Source organism: Rana temporaria, chromosome 1, assembly GCF_905171775.1.
Source record: "Rana temporaria chromosome 1, aRanTem1.1, whole genome shotgun sequence".
Classification (NCBI taxonomy): Eukaryota; Metazoa; Chordata; class Amphibia; order Anura; family Ranidae; genus Rana; species Rana temporaria.
Window position 1 is genome coordinate 464,687,403 of NC_053489.1, and position 27,185 is coordinate 464,714,587.

The 27,185-nt window shown below is 43.9% G+C and overlaps 1 protein-coding gene across 1 annotated transcript in view; it reads right to left on the reverse strand.

Annotated features, from left to right (window-relative positions):
- The window catches only part of STPG2 (sperm tail PG-rich repeat containing 2), an 874,725-nt gene that overhangs the window by 392,621 nt on the left and 454,919 nt on the right, over window positions 1-27,185 (reverse strand). The window lies entirely within an intron of this gene.

Genomic DNA, 27,185 nt, shown 5'->3' on the forward strand with positions numbered 1-27,185 from the left:
CCCCTCAAGAGGCTTTCTCCACACCAGGGAGAAAGCCTTGCATTACTGTGTGGAGTTACAGACAGAAGAACAGGAAGTGAGGATTTCTCAGAAGAAATAAGGACATTTAAAAGCAAAATGGAAGGATGAGGTAAGTGAAGGAGGACTGCACTAATGTAAAGGAAGCTATTTAGGGAAAAATATTTTTTACCTTTACAACCCCTTTAAACAGTGAACATAAAGGTACCGTCTTGATTCTTAATGTAGATCAGTACATTTCTTTCCATTTAAAAATACATATATTTACATGTATAATGTGTATGTATAGAAGAGCACCAAGATAATAATGTACAGAAGAGCACATAAAGACACAGAGATATAGATAATATAATATTACCAGGATTATTTATATGATATACCGGTACATTCAGAGCTTTTTTTCTCAGAAAATAGGTGCAGGAACTCAACCATGATCCGTTCAAATTTCAAAAACAGTAGAAGGGTCTTAAAGGGGCATTAAATACCAGAATTGCATTACATACAGAGTGCAGAGTTCAGGGGGTTACACACAGAGTGCAGAGCTGTCACTTGTAAACACAGAAACTGGACTTCTGTGTTTACAAGTGATTGTGGTGAGCGGGCACCAAAGGGTCTGAGCCAAAGGTGGTGGAACTGAGTTCCCCCAAGTTCCCCCAGAAAAAAAGCCCTGGGTACATTTAATTTTGGAAGCACGACGGTCATAAATGTGTAATATTTGCATTTGTACTGTGTTTTTGCTCTGTGAGTGTCGGGAAGATAAAGTACTGTATATGTCGTTTAATGTGTCGAACTCTATTTAGCGCTGTGTTTGCCTGCAGTTTTTGAGTTAATGTCTCAGCACTAGATGCAGTGGACTAATTAACCAGGCTGCTAACCCCAATCAGGGTGCAGCAGAGAGCTGAAAGCAAGCGCTCTGCTTGGTTGCTTGTTTTAATGTCCTTTTATGGCATGTTGTGAGCTCATGACCCTGACTGCTGTCAAACTGTCCAATAATAATGAAAGAAATCAGATGATGGGTGGAGGATTCTTCAAGTCACCTACTTGTTCTTGTTTATGTAACCTAAGCTTATACCTAACTTAATGATGCGAATGAAGTGCTGTGAACTGGAAGTTCCTCTTAGCCATCTTCATGTTAGCTTGCCCTGTATAATCCTTATAAATATTTTATCCACCAGTGTTGACATTATACTTTGTAAATTGTACAAAACTCCAAAAAAGTAACTAATTTCCACTTAAAATGTATTTAAACTTTTATTTTGGCCATTAGTATTTGCAGGGCTAACTTCCAGAATAGCGATTGGGGCTCATGCACATCTGTGCCTGTAAGAGGCATTTAATAAAGCATTTAATGTAAACTCTTGGTAGAATAGTCTGTTTCAGTGGAGCTATACTAATTGCCAATTGACCATGGGCTGTATTTATGAAAGCACCTGAAGGAAGAATGGTCTCATATAGTCTGTGGTGCCCATCATATTCTACCTTTGCACAATGTAAGCATTAAATGCTGACAGTGATTGGTTGTTTTAGGGCAGGGGTGCCCAACCATTGGCCCGGGGGCCACATTTGGCCCACGAAGCCCTCTGATGTGGCCCGCGACCTCCTGCTCTGGGATGGCGAGTTGGCATGTATAGCGCCAACTCCTGCCACAGGTGGAGTGATACCAAATTCTCTATGCCTGGGATGGCAACAGCTGGTGATACCTGAATGGAAGACTGTTATAAAAGGTGTTTAATACTAAAATCACAGTGTATATATGGGTATATCTGTTCTGCAGTGGTTACTTGGCTGCTTTCAAACTGATCCGCAGGTGCGGAGCAGAACACCTGCGGTTTACCTGCACTGAGCCATAGACCTTTGTTTTTACCCCTGGGTTGGTGCACTTCAGAAAGTGCACCACATCTGCAGGATATAATAGAAGTCTAAGTGCAGCTAACCTGCAGGAAAGCCATAGGTGCACTGCGCTGCATCCGGGGTGTGGGTAAACCGCAGTGCATCAGTGTGAAAGCAGCCTTAGGCTCCTTTGACATGATCAGTTCGACCCAATTGGACCCTTCATTCACCTCTATTGAGCCACAGATGTAAATGGACTTTTGGCCATTTACACCCACCTACCTCTAATTTGATCTGCTAAAAAAAAACTGGAGGGGGGATCCGTCCCTTTGCATCTGGGCAGATTGGATTGGAGAGCCAATAGAGTAGAGTGGGCTGTGCCCCTGTCTCTGAATATGCAAAGTGGACATGGACCTGTCATCTGCCTGCTTTGTTCATTGTGGCCCGCGACTGGTTACCAAGTCACTTAAGTGACCCTCGCTCTTCAAAAGGTTGGGCACCCATGTTTTAGGGCATAACATCAATTGCTTCATGTCTCTTTAAATAAAGCTCTGTATGATTGCTTGCTTTTGATGACTATGCAATTTTGTGTGACTCTCCACCTGCCCTTTCCCAATTTAGAAAGCCCTAAGGCTACATGCTCACAGTGTCAAATCCCAACGTTTTTTGGGCACCAATGAGCCACAGGAGCAGCATTCAGCCCCACTGTCAAAACTGACAGACTGAAAATACGTGGTAGCTGGACGCAGTTGGGTGTGAATAGTAGTACTCACATTCAGGGCCATATGCACTCAGAGACATGTGCCCTGAATGCATAAGTCCTCCATTCAGGGCATATGTCCCTGAATGCATGCAGCCCTAAAAATGAGTTTCTCTCCAGACAGCAACCATTGTTCTGTCCACCAGACTTATATTCTGATTACCTGTATCTGTGTTGTTAAAATAATAACATTTTAGATTTGTAATTTACATAAGATAATCATATGTGGAGTGCAGGCTCCATCTAGTGTTCTTTTTTGGTATTGCTTAAGTTCTGTTATTTAATTCACTATGTGTTTAGTAAGGAAGTTAGTAAGGAAGTTGTTCGTAAGCAGGGATATCTGGGTAGAATCTTCACAGGAAGTAAACAGCCACCATGCTTTGAGAAGAAACTTCAGGGAGCAGGACATGTCTTGCTCAATCTATCGCCATCACCCCCCTCTCCTGTCACCGCTCTAATCACTATAAATAGATTCATGCATTGCAGGAATCTATCTATGGTCGCTGCTGACACCCCCTATTCAGGTGCCCGGCCCTACATTTGGGGCACAGTGGTAGCGGTTGATGGGCACAGTGGCAGCATTTGGGGCACAGTGGCAGCATTTGGGGCACAGTGGCAGCGTTTTATGGGCACAGTGGCAGCGTTTGATGGGCACAGTGGCTGCATTTGGTACAGTGGCTGCGTTTGATGGGCACAGTGAGACTGCAATTGATGGGGTTTTTTTCAGAATTTTTCAGTTTGTTTGCGCCATATATATATATATATATATATATATATATATATATATATAGGTATATCCCATTTTAAAAAATAGCAGCTCATGGACAAATCGTGACCCTAAATAGTTGTATCAGATATAATCGGTAATAGGTACATTGCTTTTACCTCTGGCATGTTACCCAACAGTTTTTCTCAAGCGTGTCCATTCTTGAATTTTTACTTTACTTAGCTATGTTTTTTGTCTAACAAATAGATGCAAATAAAGATACATACACTCTTCAGAATAATCTACATTATACTTTTAAAAACAAAGTGATTGCAATTCATAACTACTGATCAGTGCTGAACCCTTTTTATTTAACAATGTCCATGAAACAAGAAAACAGATTAGGTCTGTACTTCAGCAAATACTAAAATCTATTTATATGCAAATAAGCTATCCATTATTATTAGTGGGAGATGAGATTTAGCCACAAAGAAATAAATTATCACTGGAAACCATTATCAAATTCCGTTTGAAAACATTACATTTTACAAGAGCCTGCTCTCATGTAGTTTTTGATTTAGTTTAAAGGAGAATTAGTAAATCCCACACAAAGGTGATTAGGAACATTGTCCCCTGTCAAAACATTTGGCTTTCTAATACATGCAGGTTGTTGTCAACGCTACTTCATTAAACCGTTATGGGGCACAGATTTCATGTATAAGCTGTTCCAGTGTCAAGGAACAGCAGCCAAAAATATAGCTAAACACTTGGTAAATGAAAAGTCCATCCTACACAAATCTCAACTTGATCTCTATAAACATGAAGAACCTAAATAAAAAGAAAAATATATTTTAGTTTCCTTGAAGGCAATGTTGAAAATGGCAATCACATTTGCTCAATAAATGCTTTGACCAGTTGGAGGAAGGAACTATTATGCCGCGTACACACGTCCATTTTTAATGGTCTAGAAAAAACTATTTTTTTTTTCATGCTCGAGCAAAGCGCAATGACGTACAACACGTACGACGGCACTATAAAGGGGAAGTTCCATTCGGATGGCGCCACCCTTGGGGCTGCTTTTGCTGATTTCGTGTTAGTAAAAGTTTGGTGAGAGACGATTCGCGCTTTTCAGTTTTCGTGCTTTTCAGTCTGTTACAGAGTGACGAATGTGCTATATCCATTACGAACGCTTGTTTTACCAGAAGTTGCTTCTGAGCATGCGCGTTTTTTCCATGTTGTTAAAGCCTACACACGACCATTTTTTACGACGTGAAGAACGACAACGTGAAAAACTACACGAAAAAATAGAGCATGTTCTAAATTTTTAATGCCCATTTTTCACATCATGAAAAATGCTCTGGAGCCCACACACGATCGTTGTTATTGACATTAAAAAAAAATTATATGACCAATCTATTTATTTTGGGGTGGTAGAATACAGCACCATACACATTGGTTATATGTAATGCTGTGTATCCCATGTGCTGCAGGTGGCTTTGTTTGCCTCAGTGTCTCCATTACGGCCTGTAGATACTGTGGTCGTCTTCTGACTCTGTGAAGGTTAACAGCAGCAGCTGCTGCAGAGAACAGCTACAGTACACTGCTTACCTGAAGAAGTCACATGGGCGTGATGTAACGCAAATGGCGTGAGCAGGGGGATACCGGAAGTGACTCTAGTAAGGATAGTTTTAGCTGTTTTTTCTTAATAAACGTGTTTAAGCGTTAATATAATATACTAGAGTATTCTCTTCTATACATTCATACCTGGAGGATATAGGAAAGGACCCCGTAGGAACACTGCAGAATCTACACTACAATTACAGAGAGCAGAGTGTTGGGAAAATATACAGAGGCGACCTGACCCCATTACATCACTTCTGAGAGATATCAATATATGCTGTATACCAAGCATCAGTGGCGTCGCTAGGGGGTGGCTATTGGGGCTATAGCCCCGAATCTGGAGCCTATAGCGCAGAGTCTAGGGTTGTCATCTGTCAGTTTGAGAGATAGCTGGACAGAGAGTGTGTGTGTTCTCCTCCCTCCAGCCTGCAGGGGGTGGCAGAGAGCGGGCACAGCTTAGTGTGTCAGCGCAGGACTGCAGGGGAGAGATGCGTGGTCAATCTCTGATTATTAAGGCTCCGCGAGTGATCGTAATTCTTCCACAACCATTGTCTGTAGAAGCCCCTTGTGTGTCTGATGCTCCCTCTACTCCCGCTCTCACCACCTTCAGATTCTTCTATCCTGATCTTCCTGCTCTTTTAACTGTCTGATGTTTGATGACTCTCACCCTCTCCTCTCATTATTGTTCCCCCCTGGAAGTGCTGAGCTGCCTCTTGACCCTGAGCCCTCTGTGTCTGGCTTCTTCTGAAAATCTTCTCTTTTCATGCAAAGTGAACAGTCAGTTCCCAATGCAATAATGTTTTACAAGGCTTGTGTAAACACTGTGAAGTAAAGGAGGTGTCAGATGCCATTTTTTCCATTCCAGGCAGAAAATGTGCACTCTGTCTTATGTGTGTTTATAGCAGGGGGTAGATGTGCTGAAGTCAGAATAAATCAGAAAACCTCTATAAATATGTACAATACACCATCACAAGGCACAATGTAGAGCTGAAATAGCTGAATGCAAAATTCACTAATGTGTGAGAAGTCTGCAAAATGAAATCACCCTCCACAATGATTGGGAATAGACTAGGGAATAACTGGGTGCTGTGCTCTGCCTACATCCTAATCCTCTGGTCTCCCTGCGGAGTGCGGTGCTCTGCCCACATCCTAATTCTCTGGTTTGCCTGTAGAGTGCTGTGCTCTGCCCAGCAGGGAGACCAGAGGATTAGGATGTGGTCAGAACACAGCACTCTGCAGGGAGACCAGAGGACTAGGATGTGGGCAGAGCACAGCACCCAGCAGGGAGACCAGAGGTTTAGGATGTGGGCAGAGCACAGTACTCTGCAGAAAAACCAGAGGATTAGGATGTGGGCAAAACACAGCACCCAGCAGTTAAACCAGAGTATTAGGATGTGAGCAGAGCACAGCACCCAGCAGGGAGACCAGAGGACTAGGATGTAGGCAAAACACAGCACTCAGAAGTGAAACCAGAGGATAAGGATGTGGGCAAAACAAAGCACCCAGCAGTAAAACCAGAGGATTAGGATGTGAGCAGAGCACAGCACCCAGCAGGGAGACCAGAGGAGCTATGTACCCATATGTACATAGCCTGCTACAGCTACTTGTTCACCACGCTCTGCCATTCCTTTGTGATCACTTGTACCTGCCTCTTCACAAGGCTTGTATTTTTATTGTTCTTATCCTATTTTTTATCTATGCCAATAAAGGCTTTTTTTTACCTCCCATTGGGATTAACTATACTATGTGGAGCCTCTTTTTTATTTTTTTATGTTCCTCCATGTGAATATGCTCTCCTACTGCCTTCTAGCAGGAGTTTCCATTTTTGTCCACCACATCCTGAATATACAAAACCCAAAGACGTTGGACTACAGCGATATCCCTGAAGCTTCATCGCTCACTCTATGGATGTCATCATCCTGAGGATTTTGTTTATGCCTGTCTGACACACCGCCGCTGGCGAGTGTGTCCAACATGTCTGGTAAGAGTACCCATTTCTTACATGTCTTGGTTATCTTTGGATTCTATGGTGGACCCCCTAATGAGCTTGTAAACTTCTGGAATGATGCGACTCACCTCACATGCCTCAGCATAGTCACACAACGGGACTTATTTTTGCTCATTGGTTATACAGGATGCCATCCCACTACTGTGTGTTGTATCACTTCACATTTATCTGTGGTTAATTTGGACTTGTATCATCTTGTTCAATCCATTGTGATATACTTATATGTACATAATCACTTACTAACAGCTGTGTTTTCACAATTATTGTTGTTACTATTCGATTTAGTTCATCTATATATATTAGGTGGCATTCACCATTATTAGTGTCCTTACATATTTGTTTTTGATTACAGTTCACACTATATCTTACCCAGCGCCGCACTTTTTTCTTTTATTCTTGTACACAATATAGTCTTATTGTTGGTGCAGGCTGCTTTTCTATTAGTAGCGCAACTTTTTCTCTTAGGTTATTAGCATATCTAGCCGACATGGACGATAGGCCTCCAGTAGTAGTCTCCCTAATAGACACTGGGGAAAATAACATTATGGACCCCTCTCAAGTAGCATTCCAGTTTTTACAATTCTATAGAAACCTTTATAAATCCCATACTACACATACACAAGGGGAACTCCAAGCGTATTTAAATACAATCCAATTCCCTAGGTTAAAACCAGAGCAAGTGAAATTACTAGATGCACCCATAACTACACAGGATATTGCTGATGTGATTGCCCAACTGGCCAAGTCTAAAGCCCCTGGACTAGATGGACTGCCTCTGGAGTTTTATGCAACATAATCCGAAACACTCATACCTAAACTCAAGGATCTCTACCAATCCATATTTGACACAAACACGCTCCCTCTATCCATGTAGGAGGCCCAAATAATCGTACTCCCCAAGCCAGGCAAAGACCCCCATTACCCTGAGTCATACAGGCCTATCTCACTCCTACAGGTAGATATTAAGATACTAGCTAAAATACTGGCCAATCGCTTGAATACAGCTATACTCACGCTAATACACTCTGACCAAACAGGCTTTATGCCAGGGAAAAACACTGCCATGAACATTAAGAGACTATATATGAACATACAGGCTCAACATGACAATTCAGGAACCAGGGTGGTGGTAGCGCTAGACACTGCCAAAGCCATTGATTCCATAGAATGGCCGTACTTGTGGGAGTGCTTGCATAACTATGGCTTTGTCCAAAGTTTATAAAGCGGGTTAAGCTTCTTTATCAGACACCTAAAGCAAGGGTATTTGTCAACGGCTGGCTTTTGGAGCAGTTCCCTCTGGAAAGGGGTACGAGACAGGGATGTCCATTGTCCCCATTACTGTATGCCCTGGCAGCAGAGCCACTGGCAATTGCCACCAGAGTAGACACTAATATAAAGGGATTGAGAAGAGGACACCCAGTAGATAAAATAGGTCTGTATGCTGATTACACTATTTTGTACTTGGCAGATCAGGGACCTTCGCTAAAGGCCGCACTTGACATCATTAAAAAAATGGATAGTTACTCGGGATTGTGTATCAACTGGGACAAATCCCAAATCCTTCCACTGGACATCTCCCCCCCCAAAACAAACCTAACTTTACCATTATCTAGAGTATCAAATATTAAGCACTTGGGGGTAGAGGTCACTAGGACTTTAACGGACTACACACACATGAATGTCACACCCTTATTTGACTTAATGAAGTCCAAAACCCAGACATGGTTCAGGTTGCCACTAGGGGTAATGGGACGTATAAATATAATAAAAATGATTTTGTTACCCAAAATACTATATATGGTTAGGCATGCTCCTCTCTATATCCCTTTAAAAGTCTTTAAACAAATGGAAGCCATTCTAAACTCATTTGTATGGGGAAATGGCAGACATAAACTGGCCTGGCATGTTTTAAGGAACCCTACAGATATGGGAGGAGTGTCCCTTCCTGATTTACAGGATTGTTACTTGGTAGCTCAACTCTCCCACATATACCACTTTAACAAAGTGGAAATGCAACGCTATAGGTCCCTAGTATGTAATAAACCGGGTCACCCAGCATTTACCCCGCTCCAAGCTATCCTCAGAGGGAAACAACTCACTAAAAAAACACAAGGTATAATATGGGAATGCTACTCCATTATCAAAGAATATGGGAAATCACGTTGAAAAAACAAAACACTGGGAAAATTCACACCCACACCCCACTATGGTTCAACAAACACCTACCTGAGTCAGAATATTTCTCAGACTTGACAGTATGGGCTACACATGGCATAATATACCTCCATCAGGTGTTATCTAACTCCACAATCAAGCAGTTTCAAGTACTTAAGGAAGAATATACACTCCCTAACCAGATCGCCTTTAAGTATCTACAACTGCGCAATGCATTGAAAACACAATTACCAAATATGGAAGCAGTATCAGATTCTCCCCCAGTTCTGGATGTAATAATGGGAGAGGAACCCTCTAAACTCATATCGACCCTGTATCTAAAGATCAGAAACCGTAGTTCAAATGCCATTGCACAAAGGGCAAAAATGGAATGGGAAAAAGACATAGGCCCTATGGAGGAGGAAGACTGGGATGAAATATTGGAAGGGACCAGACTGATGTCCCCCAAGTTATCTGAAAGACTGACACAGATATACATTGTACACAAAGCTTACCTGACTCCCCTAAAAAAGGCGAAATTCCTCCATACTTATGACCCAACATGCTATTTGTGCCACGCAGCACCTGGAACGTTCTTCCATCTCATATGGAGCTGCCCAAACATTCAGACATACTGGACGCAGATTGTCCAGTTTTTACATGACAATATGGGTTCCCCAGTGGTATTAGACCCCAAACTATGTCTTCTGGGACTTCTGCCAGGCTACATTTCTAAATGAAACTCTGTTTATGGCCCGTAAGGGCATAGCCAAGGTATGGATGCAGGCTCAGCCTCCCTCCATATGCCAATGGAAGAGGGACATTAATGATGTACTACCAGTTAAAAAAATAGTCTATGCGCCTAGAAAGTGCACGCATAAGTATTCAAAGGTGTGGGATAGATGGTTCTAGGATAGAGAAACATGTGCCTAAAATAGTCCAAGCCCAGCAGACAGGCATACTTAGATGAAAGTAGAAAGTGACTGTCCTATGAAGGTGTTAACCATGAAAATCTTAATCAGAACTGTATTGGTAGTTGAGTGACATAAAGTTTCTTATATACTGGATGTCTATACCCTCATAAAAACAAATCAAATCAATATTTGGTGTGACTACCATTTGGCTTCAAATCGGCATAAATTCTTATACTTGTACACTTTGTACACTTGCTCAAATGTATTATTTAGGATTAGAGTCAGGTGTATGATTAACCAATTATACCAAGCAGGTGATAATGATCATCAATTTCAGGCTGGAACACAGTCATTAACTAAAACACCTGCATAAGGGTCTTAAAACTGGGTGACAAAAAGTCAAACTATGCTACTGAGGTGAGGTTATGGAAGAAAGTTTAATGTCACAGGTCATACACCATTTAAAGGCCCAGCACAGCAACAAGACAGAAGGTAATACTGCATCTGCAAGGTCTCTCCTAGACGAAGATTTAAAAGCAGACTGGGATTTTAAGATGTCCTGTTAAAGTTCTTGTGAAGAAGCACAAAGAAACAGGCAACGTTAAGGACCGTAGACATAGTGGTCGGCCAAGGACACTTAATGCAGCAGATGAAAGACACATCATGCTTACTTCTCTTCAACATTGGAAGATGTCCAGCAGTGTCATTAGCACAGAACTGGCAGAAACCAATGGGACCCTGGTGCACCCATCTACTGTCTGGAGAAGACTGACCAGAAGTGGTCTTCATGGAAGAATTGCGGCCAAAAATCCATATCTCTCACGTGGAAACAAGGCTAAGCAACTCAACTATGCATGAAAACATAGGAACTGGGGTGCAGAAATATTGCCGCAGATGATCTGGACTGATTTGAAAAATGTGGCTGTAGAAGGAGGCAGTTTGTTCACCAAAGGGCTGGAGCGCGGTACAATAATCGGTGTCTGCAGGCAACAGTGAAGCATGGTGGAATTTTCTTGCAAGTCTGGGTCTGCCTTTCTTCAATTGGCGTTGGATATTTGGTCAGGATCAATGGGGTCTTCCATGCTGAGAAATATAGGCAGATAAATATCCATCATGCCATACCATCAGGGAGGCATTTGATTGACCCCACATTTATTCTGCAGCAGCACAATGACCCCAAACAATGTCATTAGGAACTATCTTTAGTGTAAATAAATAGAGGGCCATATTCTCGTAGATCGGCGCATATTTACTCAGGTGTAGCGCATCATAGTTGCGCTACGCCGGCTTAACTTGGAGCGAGCTCTCCCATATTCCCGTACCACATGCGTCCTACGTTGCGCTCGCGGAGCTGAAATGTGTCGGCGTAAGTAGGCGCAAGTGACGGTAGGAGGGATGTGGGCGTGAAGAATGCTAATGAACCGTGACCCCATGCAAATGATGTCCAGACCGAACGGAGCATGCGCCGGACGTGCCCCGCCCTCTGCGCATGCGCAAAACAACAGTAGTCGTAAATCCCTGCTGAGTTGGGCCGGCCCAGTGCATAAAAGTGTCACCACATGCGCCCAACGAGTGCAAAGTGACTCCATTTATTCTGTTGGTGGTGTCCGTGAGATTTTGCTCTTTAGCTTTGCAATGCCTGGACCCAGGAAGGAAAGGAGAAAAAAAAATTTCAGCCAAGATGAGAGGGCCATCGTAGTCTCTGCCATGGAGAGATACGATTCAAGACTCCATGGTGCTGACAGTGGCAGCACAAGTAAAACCAAAAAGGAGGAGATCCTTAGGAAAGTGACTGCCCAGGTCAATGCCTTAGGCCATGAGGCAAGGACCCCCCAGGAAATTCTGAAAAAAATGAATGACCTGCGTGGTGTGGTCAGGAACAAGATGGCCATCATTGCAAAGCATGCCAGGGGCACAGGAGGGGGGCCACCCTGTTCTACCCGGCTCACTCAAGAGGAGGAAGTGATTGCCCACTGCCTTCGGAGGGAGCAGGTGGAGGGCCTGGAGGGCCATGACTCAAGTGAGCCACCCATGAGGACAGGTAAGTGTGTTTTATCTTCTGGTGTGTTGCATGTGTGGTGGGGGTGGTGGGTTATGTGACAAGTGTGTGGGTCCACCAACATGTGAATGTTTTGTGTCATCCACAGGTGAGCAGGATGAAGCGGGGCCATCCAATGCTGCCAATGGCCGTCACAGACCATCATCCACTGAGCAGTCTGCTTCTGTGACTGACCTCCTGGGAAGCCAACAGGCCTTGGTGGAGGGGAGTGGTCAGTCCTCCGCGCAGGAGGTTGTTGAGGAGGAGGTCCATGAAGAGGTGGTCCAGGAAGAGGTGGTCCAGGAAGAGGTGGTCCACAGCGAGCAGGAGGTCTTCCTTTTTTTGGAGGAGTCGCATGTGGTGGCAGGACCATCACAAAGCCCCCGCATCTCCAGCCCCTCAGGGTCCTCCAACACCCTCTCCAGTCCCTCCCGTCCCATCCCCCTCATCTCCAGCCCCTCAAGGTCCTCACTCTATGCAAGGGGCCCAGCCACTCCTGTCCCCAGGAGGGCTACCCACAGGACAAGGGGTGCGGCAGAAATGCTGCATGAGAATCTGGCCAGGCAGCAGGACCAGCAAACCCGTCATATGGGGGAAATCTTGGTGGAGTTGAGGCGCCTGTCTGACAGCTTGGCCTCCTCGGGAGCAGTACCAGATGCTCTCCAAGATGTGGCTGGAAACTGCGCAGCCACAATCACCAGCCTGGGTGAGCTGCAGACTACAACTGCCGAACTTGTGGGGGAGGTCAGGTGCCTGCGAAGGGCTGTTCAGGCCCAGACAGCTACCCAGGAGTCATTGCTCACCCGCATAGCACTAGCTTTGGAGGGCAGACAGGCAGGCAGGGAGGCACCTGGGAATGTTCCTCCACCTGGAGATGTTCCTCCACCTGATGCCCCAGCTCCCCCCAGGCAAGTGAGGGCCAGGAACCTGGGCACCAGGCGTAGCCCGCGCCGGGGCAAGTGATTATTTATTCTTCATTTGCTCTGGTTAAGAGCTTATTTTATTATTTGCTCTGGTTAAGAGCTTATTTTATTATTTGCTCTGGTTAAGAGCTTTTTTTTTAATTCTGGGTGCTGCACACAGGCAGTGTTGCAGAGTACAGTGTGAATGGTGTGTGAATGTGGGGTGGTGACATTCCTGCCAGTAAGGGGTGTCACCCTCGGGCGCTGGTGATAAGTTCTCCCCAGGTCCGTATGAATGACGTATGAATGGACAGCAACATCATTGGGGCCTTGACGCGGCGTTGCTGCTCCTTAGTACCGTGCGGTGTACTTCGGTCTAATCCAATGTTCTGTGCATGTGGGGTGTGTGTTAGGGACCACAGTGGTGTGCATGCGTGCATTTTCTGTGTGCCATGTTTAATGTTTGTGTTTAACGTTCAAAGATTCGCTCCACGAGACATCTCCTGACTGCTGTACCATCAGCAGACGGGGTAGCCTCGGTTAGGGGGGGACATGGTGGTTGGGGGGTCAGGTCATCACGTAGGTCAATCTGCAGGCCCTTTCTCACTGCGAAGTTGTGCAGCACGCAACATGCAGCGATGATTTGGCACACGAAGTTGGGGGAATACAGCAGGGTACCCCCAGTCTTATCCAGGCATCGAAAGCGTGACTTAAGGAGGCCAAATGTTAGCTCAACCACTGCACGGGTGCGTGCGTGTGCTTCGTTATATCTTCTCTCTCCTGGTGTTTGCGGATTGCGGAATGGAGTCATGAGATGAGGTCCCAGGGCATATGCAGAGTCACCTGGAAGGGAAAAGACAGGAGGATGTTAGTAATGCATGTGCCCCTCGTGATGTCTGCATCATGGGGGGGGACAGTCATACCTGACACCCATGTCACTCACCAACCAGCCAACTGTCCCCATACACATTCTGCTCAAATTGTCTTGGGATGTCACTTTGCCTGAATATAAAGCTGTCATGGCTGGATCCGGGGTGTTTTGCACGGACGTGCCATATGAGGCCATGTGCATCCACGATCACTTGGACATTGATAGAATGCCAATGTTTTCTGTTGCGGTATATGTGCTCGGTCTCGTGGGGGGGCTGTATTGCCACATGGGTACAATCAATTGCACCCACAGTGCGTGGGAAACCATCAATTAGGCAGAAATCTGTCATTGCCTTCAGCCGCATGTCCTCCTGGGTGGGTCTGATTATATGGTGCGACATGCGTCGGAGTATTGCGGGGACAACTTGGTGCACGCATCTACTCATGCTGGTTTGGGATATCCCAACCACGTCTCCACTGGTTCTTTGAAAAGAGCCTGTGGCAAGAAAATGCAATGTTGCCAGGACCTTCACCAGTGGCTGCACTGCATGGGATCGTTGTGTTGGGCTGCTGATGTCATTCTTCAGGGCTCTGGTAATTTCAAGGATGGCATCAGGGCTGAATCTATAACGGTGATACACATCCACATCAGCCATGCCAAAGAGGCTAATGCGCTGTGGGTAGATCCTCTCACGTGCCCTCCTCCGTGCCCTCCTCCTTCTAAGTGCCTCTTCCTCCTCACACACTAGCAGTGCTAAGACCACGCCTGCCCCTGGCATGTTGGCATACGAATGTGTTGTCCGCAAAATTTGGTTGCTCAGCTCGTCCGGGATGGTGCTGCTGTATTTGCTTTTTTCAAGCTAACTTACTCAGGTCTGGAGCAAAGTTAACCGAGCTTTATAAGGGGTAACTTTCAGCCGGACAATCGTCTTACGCGCACAGCGCGTAGCCTAAGCCGATCGCGCGTAGGTTCGGGAATCAGCGCATCTACATCATTTGCATATTTGAATACTAATTCTATGGCAGCCTAGGATGCCATCAGCTGAAATATACGCCTACGCTGCGTAAACTTAAACTAGTTAAGACGGACAGGAGTAGCCTGATTTCTGGCGGATCTGGTTCTGTGACTACGGCGCATAGATAGGACGGCGCATCTTTACACTTACGCCGCGCATCTCCATATACGCCGGTGTAACTTGTTTGAGAATATGGCCCAGAGTTCTGGAAGAGATAGTTTGGCCCCAACAGAGCCCTGATTTTAACATCATCGAGTCTCTCTGGAATTACACTAAGAAACAGAAGGATTTGAGGCAGCTTACATCCACAGAAGATCTGTGGTTAGTTCTCCAAAATTTTTGGAACAACTTACCTGTTGAGTTCATAAACTGTGTGCAAATGTACCTAGAATAATTGATGCTGTTTTGAAGGCAAAAAGTGGCCAGACCAAATATTGATTTGATTTGGATTTCCCTTTTGTTCATTTACTTTCAATTTTGTTAATTGATAACAAAATAAACTATTAACACTTCTATTTCTGAAAGTGTTCTTAATTTACAGTATTTTTTCACACCTGTCTAAAACTTTTGCACAGTATTATATACACTATATTGTGAAAACGATTGGGACACCTGCCTTTACATGCACATAAACTGTAATAGCATCCCAGTCTTAGTCCGTAGGGCATGCGCCGTTTGCTCGGCCATTCATTTACATGGGGTCACGGTTGATTTTAATACAACACGCCCACTACCTGCCTACTTTGAATTAGGCAGGCTTACGCCGGCCTATTTACGTTACGCTGTTGTAAATATAGGAGCAAGTGCTTTGTGATTACTCAGCTTGCCTCTCAATGTTAAGTCGGCGTAGCGCATATGAGATACGCTACGCCCGCTCAAACATACGCCGCTGTCTGTGAATCTGGCCCGAAGTGTCTAAAGTGGTGGGATATGGCAGTGTTGACTTTTTTATGGATTATGTAAAAATGCACCTCTAAATATTTGTATATCACTTCTCTTATCAGTTTAGCAGAAATAATTCTAACTCTTAAAGTCGGGGTTCACCCTAAAAACGATTTTCTAACATTACATCCAGCTCACTCTCTACATTCACAGTATGCCGTTTTTTTTTTTTTTTTTGCTGTACATACCTCGTACAGCTATTTTCTTCCCCGTCTTCCGGGTCGGGACTCCCGCGGGAGTGGGCATTCCTATCCAGCAGGTGATTGACGTGATGACAAAAACGACCTCCCCCCGTCGCATAAGGAGCGTCACGAGTTGCCAAAAGAAGCCGAACGTCGGTGTGCAGGCGCCGTATAGCGCCGACTCGCTGGTCGGCTTCTTTCGGCAACTCGTGATGCTTCTTATGCGACGGGGTGAGGTTGTTTTTGTTATCACGTCAATCACCTGCTGGATAGGAACGCCCACTCCCGCGGGAGTCCCGACCCGGAAGCCGGGGAAGCAAATAGCTGTACGAGGTATGTACAGCAAAAACAAAAAAACAAACGGCATACTGTGAATGTAGAGAGTGAGCTGGATGTAATGTTAGAAAATCGTTTTTAGGGTGAACCCCCGCTTTAATGACAAAGTCTATGCTATCCTATGTCCCCCCATCTAATGTCTACATATCATTGCAGCATAACCCTTCATACTGTCCTTTTCAGCCATTAGTACAAACATTTCCTCTTTTGTAAAATTCTCTCGCTTAGAATAAAGATCACAATTCTCTCACGATTCCCACAGCGTAAAATCTTTTATATTTATACAAAAAAACAATTGGGCTAACTTTACTGGCTAGTTTTATTTAAATTCATTAAAGTAACTTTTTCCCCAAAAAATTGCATTTAAAAAGACCGCTGCGCAAATACAGTGCAACATAAAATATTGCAACATTTTATTCTCTAGGGTCACTACTAAAAATGTATATATAAATATATATATATATATATATATATATATATATATATATATATATATTGTTTGGGGGTTCTAAGTAATTTTTTAGCAAAAAAAATAATGATTTTAACTTGAAAAGAGCTGTCAGAAAAAGGTTTGGTGTTTAAGTGGTTAAACATTACTAATTTACATACAGAAGTCTATTCCTTTGATGCAAAAGTCAAATTGATACAATGTTTAGACTTAACATTCCACTGATAAAGAATGTTTTCAAAACTTGGCAGGCTGCACAGACTTTGGCCCAGATTCAGGTAGAATCGCGCAATATTTGCGTGGGCAAAGAGCAAATTTTTTTCTCTGCGCCCACGCAAATATTGCGCTTTGCCCGCGATTCACGGAGCAGTTGCTCCGAAAATTGCGCGGGCAATATGCTAAACAGCCGGGCGCAAGGCTGCCTAATGTAAATGATCCCGCCGGTGGCGGGAATCATTTAAATTAGGCGCGCTCCCGCGCCGAGCGAACAGCGCATGCTCCGTCGGGAAACTTTCCCGACGTGCATTGCGGCAAATGACGTCGCAAGGACGTCATTTGCTTCTAAGTGAACGTGAATGGCGTCCAGCGCCATTTACGGTTCACTTACGTAAACGACGTGAAATTAAAATTTCACGGGCGGGAGGCGCAGCTATACTTTAGCATTGGCTGCGCTTGCTATTAGCAGGAGCAGCCTTATGCTAAAGGCGCCGTACGGAAACTCCGTACCTTGCGTACGCAGGGCCCGCGCAACTTTTGTGAATCGGTGGTAGTATGCAATTTGCATACTATACGCCGATCACAAAGGCCGCGCCCCCTAGCGGCCAACGCAAGAATGCAGCCTGGGATGTGAAGGCATAAGGAGGCTTATGTTTGTCACATCCTAGGCTGCAGTCGGTGTAACGAGGTTCCTGAATCAGGAGCACTCATTACACCGGAGCAAGTAAGCACTTGCGCCGCGCAACTATGGTTGGGCGGGCGCAAGTGCTTCTTGAATTTGGGCCTTTGACTTTTGGCTGAGAGCAGAGAGGAAATTCTTTGCATACCAAGTGCAGAGAGAGAGAAAATTATTTTCATGCCAAAGATCATGAAACCCTGTGTCAAGATCACAACGAGAAAAAGATCGCAATACCGATTCTTGACGAATAATCGTGCAGCCCAACCAGCATGCTGATAGGAGACGGAGAGAGAGATGAGCTCATTAGTCTGTCTTACCTCTTTTTACTGCCCAGTCACAGTGTAGGGGTGGGGTAGAAAGGGGGACTGTAAGTGAAAGAAAATTAGGGTGCCCTCCCTTGCCAGACAGGTCTGTGCTGTGTAGCAGAGTTGTGTAAATAGCAGGACTGCAGGAACAGAAATACAAATCCTATGGCATGTAAAAAATCCCACATATATTGTATATGCATTTTATTTGTTTGATTAGCTGTTTGCCCAGAGTTCATCCCTTAATATTCACTTGTTTAAGATAATCTGGCCTAGATATTGTCTTCTTTTCAATTACTGACTAGACACTTTGCCTCCATTATTTATTATTTATTAAGGCACAGACTGTCACTTTGTACCTTATTTATACATACCTTTGTTCCTTTGCCACTTGTTTCTGTCTATACCCCAGATTTCACGTAGCAATGACTGAATTAGGAAAACTGCCAATCTGAACAATCCAGGCCACACCCCCCCCCCCCAACATGTTTTACACCACGGCACAATTAGTCATGGACCTTCATGACTAAGCCCTGTGGACAAGGAAAAACATGTGGGGGTGTGACCTGGTTGGGGTTAGGCTTAGGTTGCTATCAGATCTTACATTCTGGGTGTGCAGTGGCTGAGATTTTTCTCTATTTGTTCTGAAGGTCATACTTAGGCTAAAAACTATTTTATTGTTCAAGTTCCAGCATGGCTCCATGATTAAGCTTCACATGGGAGCGAAATGCATCAGTGGAAAGAGTGGGTTGGAGTGTCGGTGTTCATGCTGAAACTTAATAAAGTTGTTTCTAGCCTGAATGAGAACAAAGTACAGCCCATGCAGCTATTGGTGGAGTGCATGCATTTAGACAGGAAATTGCTCCAAAACATAAGAAGCATTGAGATGCAACAAAGATTGGAAAAGGTAAAACAAGTGTTTTTATATTAACCACTTCAATACAGGGCATTTCCCCTCTTCCTACCCAGGACAATTTTCTGTGCTGTCACACTGTGAATGACAATTGTGTGGTCATGGAACACTGTACCCAAACAAATTTTCTTCCCACAAATACAGCTTTCTTTTGATGGTATTTGATCACCACTGGGTTTTTTATTTTTTGGTAAACAAACTAAAAAAGTTTTTATTAATTTCTGTTATAAAATGTTGTTTTCTCCTTCACTGGACGGCACTGATGAGGCTGCACTGACAGGCACTGATGAGGCTGCACTAATGGGCACTGATGAGGAGGCACTAATATGTGGAATTGATGGGCACTGATATGCAGCACTGATGGGCACTAATAGGCAAAACTGATGGGCACTAATAGGTGGCACTGATGGGCACTAATAGATGGCACTGATAGGCAGCACTGATGAGGAGGTACTGACAGTCATTACTGATGGGCACTGATTGGCATCTGTGAAGGACTCTGACAGACGTTACTGATGGGCACTGACTGGCATTTTGATGGCACTAACTGGCAGCTATGGTGGGCACCTCTGATGGGGGCTGCGCTGATAATCAATGCGCTGAATATTAGTACAGACCCCCCCCGACAGGAGAGCTGCCGATTAGCTCTCCCTGTCAGTGAAAACAGATGAAAGCCGATCAACGGCACTTCCTGGTAACTGCTGTGATCAGCTGTGATTGGTCACAGCAGATCACAGGGTAAATAGCCTATGTCATATGATGTCCAATCAGGATATTGGAGCCACATTGCTGACGTCAATCTGCAATGGGGCAGGTGGGAAATTCAAGCCCATTTCTGACATTTGTTGTTCACAAGTTAAAATCAGTATTGTTTGGTAGAAAATTTCTTACACCGTATTTGCGCATCGGTCTTACAAATGCAATTGTTTGAAAAAAATACATGTTTTTTAATCAAAAAGATAAGAAAACAGTAAAGTTAGCACAATTTTTTTCTATAATGTGAAAGAAAATCTTACACAAAGTAAATTGATAACCAACATGTCATGCTTTAAAATTGTGCATGTAAATTTTTTACAGGTTACCGGTTTACAGTTCAGAGCATATCTAGTGTTATTGCTCTCTCTCTCTAATGATCACGGCGATACCTCACATGTGTGGTTTGAACACCGTTTACATATGTGGGTGTGACTTGAATATGCATTCGCATCGGCTTGCGAGCTCGGAGGGATGAGGCGGTTTACATTTTTATTTATTCATTTTACACTGTCCCTTAAAAAAAAAAATACTACATTTTGATCACTTTTATGAATGTAAACATTCCTTGTAATAGAAATAAGCAGGAGAGGTCCTCTTTAATGTGAAATATGAGGTCAAAAGGACCTCAGATTTCACATTTAAACTTAAAAGCAATATATACTGTATATATATATATATATATATATATATATATATATATATATATATATAATTTTATTTTTATCCCTTTAAGGCCGGAGGGCAGAAATGACGTTTGATGTCGCTCCGGTCCTCCAGGGGCACAGAGTTGACTGGGGGCCATCTTGCCCTCACTCGACTTCCTGCCCATCGGTCCATCGGATCCAATCATTTCCGCCACTGCTGATCTCTCAGGTAAGCGGTGGAAACTACCGAGAAGCGGCGAGAGAGAGGAAGAATCTCTCCCAAACCTGTCACTGGGACCACTTTTAGGTGAAAGAGGATCGCCCACTGGAAAAAAAAAAAAAAAAAAAAATATATATATATATATATATATATATATATATATATAACTCCGGTATTTGACGTCAAAGTAGCGACGTATATCCACGGTGGGCGGTTCGTAAGCGGTTAAAATGGCAATTTTTTTTATGATGCACCATGTATTAGTCAACAAAATGTCATCTAGTTCGTTTTCGTATACTTTAAGCACCTGGGTTGTTTTACAAGAGGTAAGGTTTGTACTAAATACAAAGAATACATACTGTATATTGAACTACTGAAAGCAAACAAACTCTAGTGATCAAAGTAAAAAAAAAAGTTGAATTCCGTTTTTTTCTTTTGACATTTCTGATGTTCGGTTGGACCAATTTCGTGTTCTGTTCTCAAAGTAGAAAGACTCTGATTAAAAGATAGGCAAGAGAAATTTTTAAACACTATATTCAGGACACATTCCGTTCCTGTATGAAAAATTGCACAAGGATGTAGGTGTTGATCAAACGTGGACACAAAACTAAAATTAAAGGTATTTTTTTTCGGTTGCCTTGGCTGCAAAGCAATGTTTTTTTTTCTTCTCTTTAGCAACAGTTTGAATTTGCTATTGTCAGATGCCTGTGGTTATACTCTACTGCATACTTAGCAAAACAAGTCTAATTACCCAGTGATAATGTACTTGTCATTAATCTAACTATTGAAAGTGATCAGAATCCTGCAAGGATATAATTATTTTTAATATTACTGTTTATTTATACAGTGTCTGCACATTTAATCAGACATGGAGGTTCGGAAAACACAGAGAAACACATTGACAGTTACATACACTAGGGATCATCATAATTGTATTGTTTTTTTATATGACATAAATATGTTGCAAGTAAGTGTTAAGAAAACCTGTTGTGAGAGAAATAGGTGGGGGGGGGGGATTCAGTAGCTGCCTGTTTATCTTGCTTACCTCTAGCTTTGGTGCTTTGTTAGGTCTTGTACACACGATCAGTCCAAACTGATGAAAACGGACTGAAGGCTGAAGACTGATGGACTGATGGTCTGATGGTCTGATGTGCCTACACACCATCAGTTCAAAATCCGATCGAGTCCAACGCGGTGACGTAAAATACAATGACGTGCTAAAAAAAAACGAAGTTCAATGCTTCCAAGCATGCGTCGACTTGATTCTGAGCATGCGCGGGTTTTGAACTGATGCTTTTGCGTACTAACCATCGGTTTTGACCGATCGGTCATCATTCCATCAGTCCGATTTTAAAGCAAGTTTTAAAACTTTGGTCTGAAGGACAAAAGTCTGATGGGCCATACACACGGTAGGTTTGGACTGATGAAACTGAACTTCAGTCCGTTTTCATCAGTTTGGACTGATCGTGTGTACAGGGCCTAAGTCACTGACCAGGAACAGGTATGGGGATCAGTCTGCATCAGTGTCAGTCCTGAAGCAAGGACTGTCAGTGTGCCAGGAAGAGAACTATCATTGACATAGGGCATTTGTGGCAAAGATTATAGTGCTTGCCCCACCAATAAATTCAAATACTAGCTCACAATTTTTACACAGTTCTGAAACAAATTTGCATAAATGGCAGACTGCTGCAGACTTTCTACCGCTCCTATGTATGTACAACGTATGGACTTTTAGTTAGAGTGCTGAAGGAAGTGTCAATGGAGTATGAGTGGGGTAATCACTACACTTATGTTTCATTAAAGAGGAGTTCTAGTCACCTATGGAAACAATAAAAGTCAGCAGCTCCAAAAACTGTAGCTGCTGACTTTCAAAAAAACAGCCACTCACCTGTCCCAGGTTCGAGCGGTGTGCCCACCCCAGTCGATCACAGCCGCTGTCTTCGGTCCCTGGCACCGACATCTTCACTATGGGTACCCAGCTGTAACAACTTGCGGCTTCACAGCCGGGTGCCCACTGAGCATCGTGAATTGCAAAGATAACTTCAAAGGGCTGTGCAGGCAGATACAGTATGTAGTTGAATGCATGAGCAAGGACAGGGGAGTAGGGAACTCTCGTGTCATTGCTGCAGAATGATGCTGGGCACTAAATAAAGAAAAGCCATCTTACGTTCAGCACTGCTATACTACAACTACAGAATTGCAAAATATTTTTGCTTTTGATTCAAAATAAACTTATTGAGCACAGAGGAAAATTTGAATTCTTGCTGAAGGGGCAGATAAAATATTGGTTAATCATAAGATAAAGAACGGCCAGACTACCTGACCATTGATTACATTGCTTAGGGACTCGGATGTTGAGTGTTCCCACCTTCTATAGAGATTGTTTATGGGTCTACTCATCTGCTAAGGTCAATTCTGGTGTCCCCATTCTGCCTATTTCTGCCCTCCTCCTTTGGCCTGCCCCATCTGCAGTGTCAGGTCCCTAGTATGCCTTTTATTTTATATTACAGGAGACAATACAAAGGTGGTTAGAAACGTTTAAAATTCCCAAATTATCAGGAACCAAGCCCTGGATTGTGACAGGAAGTTTGTTGCTGAATTAGGCAAGGCATTCAAGGAATCTGAGGAGTCACTCGTCCTACCAGGCTCCAACTGTAAAAAATTTGGTTGGACTGACCCTTATCTTCTTTCAGAATCTAGAAAAGGATCTCCGGGTGAAAATAAAAGAAAGAAAGCTTTAAAAAGAAAATTAATGCAGCCATCAAATCTAGGAATTGATAAGCTGCAGTATAATAAAAGTTTGCTTTTGGATTTGATGCTGCTTTAACCTACTAAGAATGATAGCTAAGGCATCATTTGCAATGTGCAATAAATGTTCATGACAGCAGAAAGGGAATCGAAAGAAATCATGTAGGATTTGTAAGCAAACTAACAAAAGTCCGATGTGTAAGCAGCGCTAAATAAATGGTAACCTTGCACTGTAGATACATGCAAGCTTTACTACAAAGGCAGTGGAAATGGTGGGTTAAGTCAGGGTCGGGACAATGGGTGGGTAGAAGAGACAACTGCCCTAAGCACAGTGGTTTACTGTATGGATCGAGGCACCAGTGCGCTCATTCTAAAAACAAGACATTTTGACAAGTGGATGACTGCTGGGGTTAGTATCCCCTAAGACAGTGGTGCCCAACCTTTTGAAGCGCGAGGGCCACTTAAGCGACTTGGTAACCGGTCGCGGGCCACAATGAGCGGAGTGGGCGGATGGAAGGTCAATGCAGAGTGGACACGGCCCACTATACTTTATTTTTTTTTTTAGAGGATCGGATTGGAGATAGGACACAAGTTGGTTTAAATCTGCCACTCCTTAAAGATGAATGGAGGATCTAATTGCTTCGGACTGACCGTGTAAAAGGGGCCCATGGCTGCTTTTACACTGATGCACTGCGGTTTACCCACAGCGCTGGTGCAACGAAGTGTACCTTTGGCTTTCCTGCACTTTGCAATAGACTCCTTTTATATTCTGCAGGTTTGGTGCACTTTCAGAAAGCTCACCAAACCCGCAAGTAATAACAGACGTCTATGGCTCAGTGCAGATAACCCGCAGGTGCACTGATCTGAATCTGCAGATCAGTTTGAAAGCAGCCCAGTAACCACTGCAGAACAGATTTGCCCATATATACACTGTGATTTTAGTAATAAACTGGCCTTAATTAACAGTATTCTATTCCAACCCAGAGCAGGAGGTTCGTGGGCCACATCAGAGGGCTCCGCGGGCCACATGTGGCCCCCTGGCCACTGGTTGGGCACCCCTGCCCTAAGCTAACACATAATGAAGGGGGCACAGTTTGACTTATTTTTCTCTGGGCGCTGTATGACCTTGTCCCGCCACTGGGTTAAGCAGTAGACCTTTGAAAACAATGTGATTGAGCAGAGTCCTGAATACACAAATCCTTAATAAAAATGCAAATTTTTCTCTTCTTTTCCCATCATATACTTCCTACAAATTATTTTACAACCTGTTGAAAAATCAGCATGTGAATCATTACTTTACCATTTTCTCATAATTGGTGTGACCAACCTATTCAGGATAACACTGCTCAAACACAATGCACCATGAAACATGTTGAAAGGAAATATTAGGAATGACGAATTTAATCCCAGAAGGCAGGTTTTAATTAGAAAACACCATTAATTGAATGCTAGGGTCCATTATTAAAAATGGCATATTGATTGTACTTGATTAATTTGATTTCTGGTGACATTTCAGTGAAATATGCAAAAATCAGAAAGGATTATTTTGAATGTGCACTTTCAGCAGCCTTACTTCGAGCTGATAACTGGCACAATTCAACTAGAAACCACTGTAAACTTCCAGCAATGTTTGCTGTTATTTTTTTCTTGTAAAAATGAGGTTGTACTGCAATGCATGATTTCATGATTCACTAGGAGAGCAATAATAAAATGATTGCCTCATCTTAGTTCTGAGTAAGATGTATGCAGCAAACAAACAAAACAAGGACCAATAATAATGATTTGAAATCCAAGAATAATTTTCTAATAACCCTGAATACCACTTCTGCAACAGAAGCTTAAAGTGGAACTAAAGATGGGAGAACAGGTAGGGATTTTAATGCAGAAGAGACATGCTTTGTCTCTTCTGCAATAAAGTTACTTACCAGCCTGTCCACCTTTGTAGTGAGTCGCACACGTGCAGCTCACAGTACAAATGTGGCAATGCACGGGAGTCCCCATCCGTCAATGACAGTGGCCAACGAACGAGGCCCAGAAGCCAGCCACCCGAAGATGTCAGCAGCCGGGCGGGTAGCTTGAAGACGCTGCATCGCTGGAGCCGAGGTGAGGTGAGTATATTTCTGCTTTAATTTCTATAAAAAAAAATGTTTTCTTAATTGTACATTGCAGGGCACAGAGGAGATGGACAATGGACAAAAAATGCAGTATTCCCCAACCACCTCCCAGTTCAGAAAAAAAACTTAAGCCAAGTGTTCTTAGGGGACGGAAGTGCCTCTATGTGTCTCTCTGAAGATCCTTTTCATGGGCTTTGCTTCTCTATCATGGCATGTTCCTAACCCCCCTCATGGGGAGGAGGTTGGCTTTACCTGAATTGGTCACTATGGGCAAGAAGCCCAAAGGCTGTGCCTGGACCCCACAGACAAAAGACAATCGGCACTGGATCCTACGGGCAGCAAACTCCAGAGTACAATGTATCTGGTAAACCCCCTAGCAGACTGTTTAACAGGTCCAGGGCAGTGAAACCCTGGAGGAAGAAGAAAGAATCTGCTGGCCTTAGAGCTGGACTGGTGAGTGTGTAAAAGATACTGAGTGCAACAGGGAGGACCAGTTGACTGTAGCTGTACTTATTGAACCAGAATCAGACTGTTTAAGATTAAGTTTATTAATGCATACAACACCATTCCAACACCAACAGACCACAAGCAAAGCAAAAGTAAAACATAAATGTGATAGTGAAGCAAAATTAAACCAACAACCTAACTACAATACACTATATACAAATGGAGGAAAGCTGACATAAACAGGGCATGACCAGGACTGGGACTCAGAACAAAGGCAGCAGAGACAGGGTAACAGGATAAAGGGTACTGGATGGACAGTACAGGATAAGGCAGGAATCAGCAAACAGGTAACAGGCAAAACACTGAAGCACTGATGCAAATCAAGGGAAGGTTTATATTCTGTATCTTCCCAGCAGCCAGCACCAGGTGGAGCCTAATTACTGGGATCTTCTCGCTCCTGGGAGGCACACACTGGTGGCCATCGAAACTCCACTCTTCATCTCCTGGAACCATAGTGCCACCAGCAGGTGATCTAGGTCCTGACAAAGTGCTGAATTATGGAACAATGTGGATGATTTCCCCTTGATGGTGTTCCCTGTACCTTGCAATGTTTGTCTGGACAGTTTTCTCTTTGGGTACCATTTAGGGGTGGCAAAGTGCAAAAGGGACGGTCCAGCATTGCATGTGTGCACAATGATGTCATCACACATATCTGCATCTATTTTTAGCCGGTTCTTGGGCACAGTACATGTGCATAGCAGCTTATAAGCCTTCACAGCTTGGGATACTGACATACCACTCTGAAAGCAATCGACTCAGTGCACTTTCTGCTTTCAGCCCTGTGCAGTAGTTGAAGCGTATTAATCCAGGCACATCAAGTATTAGGACATTGTCTACTGAGGGTGACTGCTACGTATTGGCATAGGCCAGTGATGGCGAACCTGTGGCACGCGTGCCACAGCCGGCACGCCAAGCCCTCTCTGTGGGCACGTGAGAAAATCCTGTACTGAGGTATATCGCGTCCACAGCTCCCCTTCACATAGAACTACATCTCCAACAAGTCTCTGGGGCCAGGGATGATGTGTCTAGGATGGGCGTGGACGAGATGAAGGGTTGCTCCGGGTTGGATGGCAGGCAGAACATGTGATGGGGATTGAGCCAATGGGGGGTCGTGTCTAGGATGGGGCGTGGACGAGATGAAGGGTTGCTCCGGGTTGGATGGCAGGCGGAACATGTGGTGGTGATTGAGCCAATGGGGGGTTGTGTCTAGGATGGGGCGTGGACGAGATGAAGGGTTTCTCCGGGTTGGATGGCAGGCGGAACACGTGGTGGGGATTGGGCCAATGGGGGGCCGTGTCTAGGATGGGGCGTGGATGAGATGAAGAGTTGCTCTTTGTTG